The sequence below is a fragment of the Lissotriton vulgaris genome, chromosome 9 (genome assembly GCF_964263255.1).
Source record: "Lissotriton vulgaris chromosome 9, aLisVul1.2, whole genome shotgun sequence".
Taxonomy (NCBI): Eukaryota; Metazoa; Chordata; class Amphibia; order Caudata; family Salamandridae; genus Lissotriton; species Lissotriton vulgaris.
The window spans coordinates 809,494,122-809,507,145 of NC_141697.1; positions in this window are offsets into that span (position 1 = coordinate 809,494,122).

Sequence of the window (13,024 nt, forward strand, 5' to 3'; positions counted from 1 at the left end):
GGACATTAAGTTTGAGGCCGTGGAGTTTTTCAGGGGCGATGGGGTCTATCTATCCAGGTTGGGGATGGATCTGTATTTACTTGAGTTGAGAGAGGTTCTTTCCAGGTGCCTTACTGTTCAGGAACACTCCAGGGTGGGCTGATTTGTTGTGTCCCGTTTTCTGGTCTGTCAGTATTGCAGGCGTGTTCTGGGTCTGGTTGTGGGGGGGGGGCAGAAAGGGGGGGTAGTTTTCCTCCCCCCCGGCTTTCGGGTGGCGGGGATTGGTGGAAGTTTTGCCAGGGTTGGCTGAGTTTTTGGATTGGATTGTTATCGTGGGGTCTTCGACAGGGATTGTTTGAGCAGGTTTATTGTTGGGGCATTTACAGTGTTTGGGTGTTCGTAAATGGTGAAAGGGCAGGCAGGGGATTTGTGTTTTAATAGATGTTAATTTTATAAGCATATGTGTTGTTTTTGAATTATGATATTGTATGATGTAATGTTGTAATGCTGGGGTGGGGCGGGGCTCAAAGATCTGTTAGGGGCAGGAGAGGGGATGCGGGGTGAGTTGTACGTGAGGTTTAGTTTTGTAAAACTTAGCCGAGGAATTTGTATTGTAATTTGCACCTTAGAAGTTGTCTGTGGTCTTCTCCCCCCCCCCACCCCTCCCTCCCAATGTTCTCCAACGCAAGGATTTAATGCACGTGGACTTCAAGTGATTTTCCAGGAAAAGAACATTTGAATGTCTTTTGCTCAATAAGGGCCTTTCAGGTCCAAAAGAGGAATGGCCTCAATCGCCACGCTCGGGAATCGAGTGTATTTGCTATACGCCAATATATCTGTATGTTTTACATTAAAGATATAGGGAAACGTCTGTAAAACTGAATACTTACATATATAAATCAAAATTATCTGAACGCTACATTTTGATAGACACTGCTCCTTTTTTCTAATAATCAGCCAGATGACAGTTAACTAAAACTGTACCCGGATCGTTTTTCGCAGTTGACTTGATGTGGTAATGAAGTGACACAGGAGGTTAGACTCACACTAAAAAGTCAAATATGATCGCTTTCATGACAGAGTCCCTGTGTGGTAAAATAACCCTTTTTCAGCCCCCCATTTTAACCCCTCTGTTACAGCCCAATAAACGTTTGTATCTTAGTCTGATGAGTGGGCAGAGTCAAGGGCAGTGTGCGGCATGGCGCGGGCACCTGTGTGAGGGACGTGTGGTCTTGTGAATGCCCAGACGTAATGGGAGATAACAAACAAGCATTGGTCGTGGCTTTAGAGTGCTCACACAAAGGTGCATATATTGTATTTGCATGCACACATTCAACCCAGAACACGGCCGGTACCGGCAGGGGGGGGGGGGGGGGTACAAGCGGGGGGAAGGGAGGGTTAATTTAATGAATAAAAGAACTTACCAGGCATCTCCTCCGGCTCCGGTCCTGCGTCGCATCACATCACCTCTGCAAAGTGGTGGAAGTAACTTCTCCCCGCTCTTTTCTTTTGCCAATTAGGAGACTGGATGCAACGGGGCCGGTCGGCTGAACTTTGTTTACTCTGACCTGGCATTTGATAGGGCATGGGGCGACTTTGCGCAAAATGCATCACCGCCCGAGCAGGAGCCTATCTTCAAACTCCTGCACTACACTGGGCATGCGCAGCATACCTTTATGGTTTGTGAATGTGAGCGAGGGCAATGCTCCTCTCTCATATGCCCAGAACATCTTCTGAACTCCTGCTCATCTCTGCTGGGTGCGCTGTGCGTGAAATGCACGCTTTCACCAGTGAAGCGCACAGGCGGGCCGGGAAATGTAAACAGACGAATTGTAAGCTGTCAATTCGTCTGCTTACATTTCTGTTCACCTGTTGCCTGATTCTTTTGTGAGGCGCTGCCCCAACGCCCCTATGGACCAGCCGCCCCTGCCTTAGCCATTGTCCCGTCAGACGAGAATTTGGAGGCCACGTGCATGCATTTAGAAATGTACCTACTAATTCCTTTCAAGGTAATTCTCCAGAGCTTGCATCAACTCTATTAGGAAACAGAATCAGGGTTTTACACTTCCTGCATTTTAATTGTCTCCAACTTGAATTCTTTTAGTTAGTCTGAGACGTTCCGTTTTTGTACAATGTAAAATGGTGTATTAAAATGAATCAAATTTCATTAGGTCGCTTAAAAGTGTATTCTTGCATACAAAGTGGACTTTTTAAAATGTATTTAACATCCTCACGTAGGGAGTTAGGAACTGCTTCTTTTGGTTACCCCCACTTTTTTGTTAAATGTGATACTGTTTTTGACTAGTCTGACTGGGATCCTGCTAATCAGGACCCCAGTCTATCTGCATTTTCCCTAAACTATTATGTTATGTACGTAGGTATACTCCAGATTGGATACTGGGGTGCCCTTGTCAGTCCCTAGTATATGAAAACCCATGTACCCAGTGCATAGTTACCCTAGAAACCTCCCACGGGCTGAAGCATGTATTATGCCCCCCATAAAAGACCATGCAAAAGGGAACCTACAGGCCTGTCATTGCAGCCTGTGTACATTGGTGCATGCACCACTTACTTAAGATATAGGTTTACTATATCTAAGGGTCACTGCACTTAAAAGCTATAAGTCACCCCTATAGCAGGCCTTAACAATCCTGAAGGCAGAGTGATTGGTTCTAAATGAGAGGGTGCCAGTGTATGAGCAGGACACCCATGCAGGCTACGGAGTCCATTCTCCCAAGTAGTCAGTGAGGTAGACATTTACGACATATAGAGTGGCATTATGTGACCATGTGATGACCAACTCTAAAACAGCTGAAACTTACCCTCTTGTATTTGGTGTCAAACATTGTGGAATCATACCCCCACACTGGTAACTGGCGTGGGAGGTATGATTCCACCCCTCCAAAGCGAGCTTCGTTGAGTCCCTGGTTTTTCTGGTACCAACCTTCTAGTCCTGGGCAGTACAAAATGGTTGCTGCCTACCAGAGAGACATTTCTGCCCTACTGCTGCTGAGCCAAGCTCGAGCAGGGGAAGGCAGAAGAATAGGCATCATATCACAGGGAGGTGTGACCACCTACCAGATGGGATTTAGTGTATAAGGGCTGGGTGGGTAGTCTTGCCAGCGAACGAAAGTCTGCATGAGGGGCACATTTGGTGTCCCTGTGCATTGTCCAGTTCAAACCAGTCCTTGGAGCCATTGGCTCCTGCTCTGGTGCCAAACTGGACAAAGGACATGGAAGTAACCTCCCCACTGTCTGACCCTCCCCTGGTAGGGCCCCCTGAATCTGTCCAACCCTCTCCTGTGGGAACAAAAAGGCTTACCTTTCTATAGGACCCTAGATTCAACGTGGACCAGATCTGAACCAGAAACCACTGAACTTCGACCGTCTGGACACTCTGGACTTCGCGGGACTTCGTTATGCCCCAACTTCATTTCCCTCTCAGTCTGAAGCATCTTCTGTGCGCGTGCACCATACAGAATCTGTGCATGGGCTGTGGAGCATCAAGGGAAACCAAAGCGATCGCCCTTGTAATGAAGGAGTCACTCCCCTGCATTTGAGGGACCGCAACACTGCTCTCTGGTCTATTGACCCTGAACTCCTATGGACTCTGAACGCTTTATCAACACAAGGGGTGGGTCTGTACATTCCACAAGGTCTGAGCTGCCATCTCACCAAGTTTGAGGTCAGAATTTCTCATGGGTGCTGCAATACCCGAACCCCGGTGCATCCCGTACATTTGCAAGTGCATATTCTTGTTGGCATTTCCCGAACAAGTGCATTGGGCTCCGAGTAGCCTCGCCTCTGGCACCATTTGCTACCAAGAACTCAGGCCTCCTCACACCAAGTGCTCCGTGGGCTGCTGTTTGGTGAAATTGCTCGAGGTCATCTTGCGACTCCTGTGCCTCTGGCCAGTGGGTCCATTTGAGGGTCAAATTTGCCTTTCTTGGGCTCCCCTAGTTGCTCCAGGCTTGCCCTGACTCCTCTGTTTGGTGAGTCTCCTGGACCTTGCTTGTCCAAACCGTACAAATCCTTAACTTTCTGCATGTGTTGTCGTTGCCAAGGCTTGTTGGTGCTCCAGCCAGATACCGACCCCTCAGTACTCGACATCCTTTGTGGGACAGCTTGTTGATATCTTTCTACGGTTATCTTTGACCTTTTAAATCACCATAAGGGTTGTTTGGTCTGGTGCAAGGTGCCCACTTTAATTAGTGGACAGCATGTACTAGGCCAACATCTCACATTGGTGTGCAGCGGTTGGGATTCAAGCCTGAGTTGTTTTACCAGATACATCTTTCCATTGATTAACTGAAAATGACAAAATACTAGGTAGATATAATACTAGCTTAGAATAAGTAGGTTCTAGTGAACTCCGGGTTTGGATAAAGTCAGGGGTCTAGCACACCCTTTCTCCAACCTCAGAGAGTTTAGTTCCCACTAGGTTAGGTAGGTGCAACACCTCACCACACTTATTATGTTTACTAAAGGAGATGCCAGTGGCTCTCTGCCTTCTAGATACAGTGAGCTTTCATTCCAACAATTGAAAGCCCTGTGTGCCTCTAGAAAGTTGAAGACAGGGAGAAGTGCCAACATTCAACGTCTGATAGAGATATTACTGTTAGATGACCTGAGGAAGACTCCCGGGTCAGATGAGCAGGACAGAGTGGGTGGGACAGGGAATGAGGACAGGTCAAGAGGTGGCACATTTTATGACCTGGAATCTAACCCTGACCAGGGAGAACCTGGTGGTTCTTACCTGGATAACTCAGATATTCAAGAGGAGGATGGAGGTGGCCATGAAGGCCCTCTCTTTACTCCTCCTGAAACAGTGCAGAGTTTACCAAGGCGATCCAGATCTCCCTCTGCTGAGAGTAATCACTCAGGACAGTCTGTAGGGACTTCTGTATCTAGAAAGAGGTACCACTCTTATGATAGACTCAGGCAAGAACCATTGGCCCTTGATTAGAGTCCCAAGAAGTCCAGAGAGCTAGAAAAAACTGGAGTCTCATGGCGGCAGCAACAGTGTCCTTAGAGTTAAAGAACATTCCTTTAATAATAGGAACCTGAGCAAGATTGTCCCTTCCTACCATGTTGAGGATGACATCCATAAGTGGATAACTGCTTTGGAGGGTTCCTCTAAAGTTCAGAGGGTCCATCAAGAGCAGTGGGAAGCTATCTTATGGCTCTCCTTTGCTGACAAAGGTAGAGATAGGCTTGTCACTGTTAGAGAAGAGGATGCTGACAAGCAACTACTCATTCTTGAAGAGTGCTCTCATTGTTGGGTTTGGCTTAACTACTGAACAGTGCAGGATTATGTTCAGAGACACCCAGAAGACACAGACTCAGGATTGGGTAGACTTTGTGGATAGGGCCATTAAGGCTCTGGAAGGCTGGTTGCTTGGTAGCAAAGTGAATGATTTCAATGGTTTGTACAATTTGACCATGAGGGAACAGATCCTTAATAATTGCCAACATCAGTTATTGCATCAATACCTGGTTGACTCTGATCTGACATCTCCCCAAGAATTATGAAAGAAGGCAGATAAGTGGGTCAGAACCAAAGTGAAGCAGGAAAACCAGAACAATGGTGGTGACCAAAAGAAACAAAATACTAAAACTCCAGATAAGAGTGGGGACAAGGGTGAAGAACAGAAACAGTCTTTTCATCAGGGCCCTAAACCCTGCATCTGGGCGGGGGGTCACAATCCAGCAAATGTAAAGGCAAAAAGAAACCTTGGTGTTTTCTCTGTAAACAGGAAACACATTGGACAAGAGTTGCTGATTGTCCAAAAGCCAAGGAAAATCCACCTATCACCACTGCCCCTTAGGTAACTGTGCCCCCTAGCACAAGTACAAGTGGTGGTACTGGCAACAAGGGATTCGTAGGGTTAACCTTGGGCTCTGAGATAGGTTCTGGCCTAGCCAGAACTCCAGCTCAGGCTGTGCTTGTCTGTGATTGTGGCATGGATATTGCCACCCTATTTGTCAGTCCTAGTAATCTAGGCAAATATAGACAGCAGTCTTTAATCAATGGTAAAGTGGCCATGGCATATAGGGACACAGGTACAAGTATCACTATGGTGACACAGGATCTTGTGGCCCCTGACCAAATCATACTTGTAGAAATGTAACAAGTGACCAATGATGACAATGTCACGACTGACCATTCCTTGGCAGTTGTTATTTTTAGCTAGGGAGGAGTAACTAAGCCCTGCTTGCCCTAGGAAAGTTGTGGTTAGATCAGACCTACCAGTAGAATGCTTGTTGGGCAATGATTTGGAAACTTCTGCCTGGGCTGAAGTGGAACTTAGGACTCATCAAACAATGCGGGGCATCTCTGCAGATGTGTTTGCTGTGACCAAGTCACATGCCAAACTGACAAACACTGAACAGGCCCTGGATCCTGGGACAATGGACTAAGGGCTTTCCAGGAGAAGAAGCAGGGTTGAGGGGGGTAAGGCTGTGTCTTCTCCCCAGATGCAGAGTGAAGATCAGTCTATTGAGGGGGATGATCTTAGTCCCTGTGAAGTAACTGTCTCAGCTCAACTTGAACCTGACCAGGTGGAGTTCTTGGGGATAGGGGACCCTTCCAGGGCAGACTTGAGTTTGGAGCAGCAAACCTGCTCCTCTCTTGACCCCCTCGGACAGCAAGCTGCTTCTGAGGCTTCTGGGAGTGTCAGTGGATCCCACAGGGTCTATTGGGATGAGGGACTCCTTTACACAGAGGGTAGAAACCTCAAGCCTGATACAACCAGGAGATTGGTCATACCTCTGAAGTTTAGGTGCTTCCTACTAACCTTGGCACATGATATTCCCTTAGCAGGACACATAGGCCAAAGCAAGACTTGGGACAGGCTTGTCACTCACTTTCACTGGCCTCATATGTCTGAAGACACAAAGGAGTTTTATCGCTCCTGTACCACCTGTCAAGCCAGTGGTAAGTCAGGTGGTTCCACAAAGGCCCATCTCATACCACTCCCTGTGATGGGGATTCCTTTTTTAGAGGGTTGGGATTTATATAATTGGTCCCATGAACCCTCCAACAGCATCTGGACACCATTACATTCTAGTGGTAGTGGACCATGTCACTAGGTATCCAGAGGCCATACTTCTTAGAACCACCACAGCCCCTGTGGTGACCAGGGCCCTCCTGGGAATCTTTTCCAGAGTGGGTTTCCCTAATGAGGTCTTAACTGGCAGAGGTACCAACTTCATGTCAAGATATATGGTATGATCATGGGCCTCCCAAAAAAGCTTAGGCAGAAATGGGATGTCCTGTTGCCCTTCTTTCTCTTTGCCTACAGAGAGGTCCGACAGAAAGGGGTTAGCTACAGCCCTTTTGAACTTCTGTTTGGGCATCAAGTTAGAGGTCCCAGTGTTTGGTGAAAGAGAGATGGAAGAGACCTCTCAAACCTCCTAAACAAGACATTGTGGACCGTGTACTTGGTCTCCGCTCCAGGATGGCTGAGTACACGAAGAAGGCCATTAAAAACCTTGAAGCAAGTCAAGAATTACAGAAAGCTTGGCATGACCAAAAGGCTGTTCTGACTGTTTATCAGCCAGGCCAGAAAGTGTGGGTGTTGGAGCCTGTGGCCCCAGCAGCTCTCCAAGACAAGTCGAGTGGACCCCCTATCATACTTGAGCAAAATAGTGAGGTCACCTACATAGTGGAACTTGGTACTCCTAGGAACCCCCTTAGGGTGTTCCATGTGAACGGGCTCAAACCTTTTGAGGACAGGGCTGACATGGGCTTGCTTATAGCAACTGATGAGGGACAGGACGAAGAGAGTGACCCTCTCCCTGATCTCCTCTCTCAGAACCATGATGATGGGTCAGTTGATGGTGTAGCTTTGGCAGGCAGTCTCACTGACCAATAGCAAATTGATTGCTGGAAGGTCCTCAATCAATACAGACACATGTTCTCTCTGGCTCCTAGCAAGACCACCTAGTGTACACATGAAGAGACACAGGTGAGAGTCTACCTGTTAAAAATAAGATTTACAGGCAGACGGACCATATCAGAGATTGCCTCAGGACTGAGGTCTAAAAGATGCTAGAATTGGGAGTTATTGAGCCCTCAGATAGCCCTTGGACTAGTCCGGTGGTCTTGGTACCAAAACCTTACACCCAGAGTGATAAAAGAGAGATGAGGTTTTGTGTTGAGTACAGGGGACTCAATGCAGTCACTAGGACTAATGCTCATCCAATTCCTAGGGCAGATGAGTCCTTGACACTTTGGCCTCAGTCAAGTTCTTGACCAAATTTGACCTTACTGCTGGCTTTTGGCAAATCAGACTAGCTGAGGATGCCAAACGAAAAGCACCATTGCCACTGATTGCTAGTGGAAACTCTTCCCTTTGAACACTGCACTATCACCTACCTCTCGCCGCACCCGCTTTGTGCTACACAACCGGGAGTTGCTGGAATCTTGGGCACGAGCTGCTTTAGTCGCTATAGGTGTTTTTAACCATCACCGAGGCAGGTCTGGAGAGCGGCGCTGCAGGGACTCACTCTCCCAGGAGTCCCTGCCCGGCTGCCATCACCTAGTCCGCGCTGCCTGTCTGCCCCGCCCACAGGACGCTACCTGGATAAAATCACCCTCCTCAGCCCTACCATTGGGACACTGCCGCTGATTGCAATTGGAAACTCTTCCCTTTGAACACTGCACTATCACCTACCTCTCGCCGCATCCGCTTCGCGGGTGCCGCTTCGTGCTACACAACCAGGAGCTGCTGGAATCTTGGGCACGAGCTGCTTTAGTCGCTGTGGGTGTTTTCAACCATCACCGAGGCAGGTCTGGAGAGCGGCGCTGCAGGGACTCACTCTGCCAGGAGTCCCTACCCGGCCGTCATCACCTGGTCTACGCTGCCTGTCTGCCCCACCCACAGGACGCTACCTGGATAAAACCACCCTCCTCAGCCCTATTATTGGGACACTGCCGCTGATTGCTAGTGGAAACTCTTCCCTTTAAACACTGCACTATCACCTACCTCTTGCCGCACCCGCTACGCGGGTGCTGCTTCGCGGATGCCGCTTCGCGCTACACAACCGGGAGCTGCTGGAATCTTGGGCACGAGCTACTTTAGTCGCTGTGGGTGTTTTCAACCACCACCAAGGCGGGTCTGGAGAGCGGCGCTGCAGGGACTCACTCTCCCAGGAGTCCCTGCCCGGCCGCCATCACCTGGTCCGCGCTGCCTGTCTGCCTCGCCCACAGGACGCTACCTGGATAAAATCACCCTCCTCAGCAACTACCATTGGGACACTGCCGCTGATTGCTAGTGGAAACTCTTCCCTTTGAATACTGCACTATCACCTACATCTCGCCGCACCCGCTTCGTGCTACACAACCGGGAGCTGCTGGAATCTTGGGCACGAGCTGCTTTAGTCGCTGTGGGTGTTTTCAACCATCCCGGAGGCAGGTCTGGAGAGCGGCGCTGCAAGGACTCACTCTCCCAGGAGTCCCTGCCTGGCTGCCATCACGTGGTCCGCGCTGCCTGTCTGCACCGCCCACAGGACGTCACAAGCATCATAAAGCAAGTCCAGGCTGCCGCGGCGTGGGAGCGCGCGGGAGCGTCCCAGGAGAAGCCCAGGACAAGGGTGGGACCGTCCAAGGCCGTCGCAGGCCAGAGGAGGCCGGGCTGGGCCACCCCCCTGAGACTTTATCTTGTAAGCCCCGGTCTCAATTTTGAGTTGTGTTTTATATTATCTACTGTGCTACAGGTCTTATATACTCATTTTCCCTAGGAATTATCTCTAATGCCAATGTCTACGTGAGCAAGCAAGGGAAAAAGGGTGGGGGGAGGAAGTGTTATCTGTGGCACACTAGATAATTTTATAACGAGGGGACTCTCTGTTTTAGAGAAAGAAATAGCCATTACCGAGCGAAGGATTTCTACTGAGTTATTATAAAACAAGCGCTCATCACTAGGATTACTGGTGTTAGCAGTCTCACCGACCCCCACCTTAGAGACCAGTACTGGAACTGATCTTAATAATGTCTCCATTTGGTGTACTATCGAGGAGGTGGAGACTGAGAGGCCCGTCGTATCTGCCAACATATCTGGGCCAGACCCTCGGGACCCATCGACCCCGGAGAACACAAGTGCTGAATACAGGGAACACGAGCTTAGGTGCCACGCTAGCCCCGGCCAGAGACCCCAAATCCCCACTGAGAATTCAGATCCCTCCAGGTCTAATAACACCTTGAGTAAAAGAAAGAGAGAGGTAGTGATCAGAAGGGGGGTTGCCAGAAATCTACCAAAAAATGTAAGGCCACAGTGTATAAAAGTAGCGAACATGAGAAGGAAAAGCAGAGGGTGGGGAAACCAGCTAAGCTAGCCCCAAGTCTTGGAATGCCGACAGCCAGCATATCTACCGGTAATGGACTACAGCCAGTTATCCCACCGGTAATCCCTACCATCCCCATAGAGTCTACAGTACAGGCCCTCCCTTTAGCACAAATTGAGCAAGTTGTAAGATCTCTTGTTCTCCCGATATTAGAGTGGGTAAAGGTATTAACAGTGAGACTAGACAGATTCGAGCAAACAACCCTTGCCAACTTTTCTTCACTTGAAACACTGATCAAATTACATTCTAGATCTGGGCAAGAAGCTTGTGAACATGGGAAGACACCCGAGTTAGACCCTGCAACTACGCCTGTATTGTTGCAGGACAAAGTAAACACCAATGCAAACTCTAAACTCCAGCCTGGTGTCAATTTGTGAGTCCCTAACAATGCACGAAACAATGCGAAGGGAGGCAGTAAACCTGTATCTTCTATTACACGTAAAGAGAAGAAAGATGTCTCGCAGCAGGCAACTGCCCGTAGCCTCAAAGTTGCTAATAATCTGAGTAAACCATGTAAGTCGGGTAATGGTAGTGTGACACAGTGCCAAGAGACAAGCAAGGTAGCGCCATCACAACAAATCCCCAGATATGCTAATTTACCACCACAGTGCTTGCCGTTTGTAATGGTTCTGACTGGAGTCCCGCAGCTAGAACCCGACAGGCAGGAATCCTACCAAGAACTTAAAAATAAAACAACCCACTGGTTGAACAATAATAGACCGTTGCAACCTCATATGAACGGCCAGATTCTTCATGTGAGAAGAACCCACTGGGTTGGGAATAGGATCAAGGATATTCCGGGGGACTGCATCCTTGTAAATTTCAGAGATGCTAGAGTTGCAGGGTTCATATGCTCTCAGCAGGGTTGTCAGGAGGGCAGCGGTATTAGAACGTACGATCTGGGCTATTTCCATTCTCGACCAGTATTCCCGCAGCAATTGCAGGCTCCCCATTCTTTCTATGGAGGGTAGTGGCAGGGCAATCCTATTCACAGCAATCATCCAGTCTGGTACGCAACCCCTTACAATGCCCATTTTGACTCTAACCCTCATGGGCCGATTCTAGGTATTGACATGATGCTTACTGATTAAGGAATAATACGACCAACCAGGTGACAGACCTAGACGGGGGATCCTCCATGAGGAACTGCATGGGTTCCAGGCGAACACCATGGCAGGTTCCTGTCAGGACCCGCCTCCCTTAGGTGTACTTTTTAAGAGCCAATTTGGTGGGCCTGGAAGTTTCCCTTGTCCTGATTACTCTAGTCAGGCAAGCAGTCTTATGGAATCCATCCAGGAGGTAGGCAGCCCTTTGCCAGGCCACCCTCAAAACCATGCAGGACCGATTTTAGATGAGTTCCCCTTGAAGATTTTGAGTTGGAACGTAGCTGGCATCTCACAGAAATTGGATTTACCTGATTGGAACGAGCTCATCGAGTCTCATGCAATTTGCATGTTTCAAGATACGTGGAGTCTGGTTCCACACCACAAAGTTGGGTATACTACCTTCTTCCTCCCAGCAGTACCTTCGCAATTAGGTAGAGGTCACCCTTCGGGTGGGCTCCTGATATGGGTGAGTATCTTGCTGGGTTGCCAGATCAGTCAGATTCAAAGTAGCTCTCTTGACATCTTAGGCCTGTCTTTGAGTAAAGGGCGCAAGGGCAGCAAAATGGATATTTATAATATATATGCCCGTGGGACGAAAGGAGGAACTCCATCACCTGAGATTAGCCTCCTGGAAAAAAGGCTCAGGCAGCGACCCAGTGGAGTGCATGTTCTCGTTGCAGGGGACATGAATTGTACATTCGAGCCCCTTGTGGCAGAGGATATCTTGGACACTGACGAGGACGATATTAGAAGGGGCATCCCAATTCTCAATTTACCGCCCATAAAGAGGTGGTCGCAACGGGCCATTCAGCTGAACACGCTAACTGCAGAATTTGACTTGAGAGCAACAAATGGTAGATCAGCTTCAGACCAAATGGGGGCCCACACTTTTAATAGGGAAAATCACACCTCTAGAATAGATTATATTTTTCTTGACTTTAAACTTTGGCGGGCAATGAAGGACATAGAAGTCCTTTCTACCACTGATAGTGACCATAACGCCCTATCGCTTAGCATGGACTCACTGTGGCCAAGCAGTGGCGACCCTCAATTTGTGGCTCCAATTTTGGCAACTGCGGAAGTATACCCATCTAATTGTGGAAGGCGCCTGAGATGGTCTAGAATTGCCCTTGATGAAGGTAAACTGAAGAGCATTGAGGCAATATTAACAACAGCACTGGCCGACTTAGATATGTCGTCTGCTGATCGATATGTCCCGTCCAAGGTTACTGAAACCTTCCAGAAAACGATTACCGCTCTGGGAAACCTTTTTCTCATTCAGAACCCAGTAGCACAAGGAAGGAAGCCTTTATTGCCCGCTGCCAAAAAAGGTTGGTACAATAATGAGTGCCGTAAAAGAAAACAGCGTTAATTAAGGCAGTTAAGTCCAGGCGGCAAGACCAGATAAGATTGGCTAGGAGTGAGTACAAACAGGTTATATCAATAGCAAAAAAGGAGTGGGAAGACCAATACTGGGAAGCATTGAAAGAGGCAAGTTTAGGGAGGGATGCGGGACGCTTCTGGAGCATCATTAGAGAAAAGAACAGCCTGAACGGAGCTCTAATAACTTGCAATATATCAGGCCAAAGGTG